The following is a 1,558-nucleotide window of genomic DNA, read 5'->3' as shown; positions in this document are numbered from 1 at the left end:
AATGTAGTGATCTGAAAGGGCATGTGCACCCCAAAGTTTATAGCGGGAATGTCCACAGTAGCCAAACTATGGAAAGAGCCCAGATGTCCATTGACACCTGAATGGATAAAGAAGAGGAATATTATGCAGCCATAAAAGTGAAATCTTGCTCATCTTTAAATTGGGTTATTGTTGGCTTGTATTTTTTAAAACATATTCTGGATACCAGCTCCTTACCAAAGGTACAATTTGAAGATACTGTCTCACAATATGTGCTTTGTTTTTTCACCTTCTTGAGAGTGTCCTTTAAAGCATAGAGCTTTTAATTTTGATGAGGTCCAATTTATCTCATGTCTTTTGTCACTTGGGCTTTGGGTGTCATTTCTAAGAATCCACTGCCCAACTGAAGACCCTGAAGATTTACTGCTATGTTTTCTTCTCAGAGCTTTATGGTTTCATGTCTTAAAGTCAGGTCTTCGATCCATCTAGAGTTAATTTTTGCATATTGTGTGAGGTAGGGGTCCAACTTTATTCTTTTTCAGGTTAATATTCAGTTGTTCTAGAACCATTTGTTAAAGACCATCCTTTTCCCCACCTAATTGTCTTGGCAAGCTTGTTGAAGATCATCTGACCCCAATGGGGAGGGTTTATTCCAGGACTTGCAATTCTGTTCCGTTGATCTATATGCTATCCTTGTGACAGAGTACTAGTAAGTAACTAAGTGATTTGGAACTCCTTGCTTGAAACTGCTATGGACTTACATAACAGCAATTTCTCCTAAGCGATTCTTGTACTTTTATGCAGTTCATCATTGTTTTATTTCAGAACAAACTTTCCAGAAGTGATCAATGATAAACTCTTCTAAGGAATTAAATAGCATTAAAATAAATTGCTTTGAGAAGGTTCAAAAAAAAATTTCAAGACCTTCTGGGGTGTGGTAATATTTGAGAGAGAAACAACCGGCCTAGTTCAACTGGCCATTGTTAATTGGAACGTCTCTCCCTTTCTCCTTCGGGGTGGGCACTCACAAACATCGTTATTCATGAAGCTGACGAGGGCAGAGTTTCCACTCACATCCGTTGTTTTCTCTCCCCCGAGCAAGGGTTGCGACGTCTCTAAAAGCCGGAGAAAATCCTGGAGCCTCTAGAATGTCTGGACCACCCTTGCAGAGCGCCATCTGTTTACCAAGCTGAGGAGTAGCGCTCGGGGCCGCCCGCCCGCCTCCCGAGCGTCGCCCAGGCCTTGAGAACGCCGAGCTCCTGTTGGCACCTGTCCGCCCGGAGCGCTGGCGCCCGTCCTGCGGGCCCCCTCCCGTCCAACCTTACCCCTCGTCAGCGCACCCCCGTGGGCCTCGTTTAAACCCGGCGCTGCGCCGGGTCCCGCCCTCCCGGGCGTCTGCAGCGCTCCTTCCCCGGGCTGCTCTGCGGCCGGGCCGGACGCCCCGGGTTTTGTCCGACGGCGGGGTCCGAGGCCCCCGTGAGCATGCCGGGAGCGGTCGCGGGCCCGGAGGCGGCCGGCCGGGGCACGGCGCAGGTGGCGCGGGCCCGGGCAGGCTGCGCTGGGTGTGGTGCGGGGGCGG

Source organism: Ailuropoda melanoleuca, chromosome 11 (assembly GCF_002007445.2).
Source record: "Ailuropoda melanoleuca isolate Jingjing chromosome 11, ASM200744v2, whole genome shotgun sequence".
NCBI classification, from domain to species: domain Eukaryota; kingdom Metazoa; phylum Chordata; class Mammalia; order Carnivora; family Ursidae; genus Ailuropoda; species Ailuropoda melanoleuca.
Note: the sequence above shows the minus strand (reverse complement) of the source record.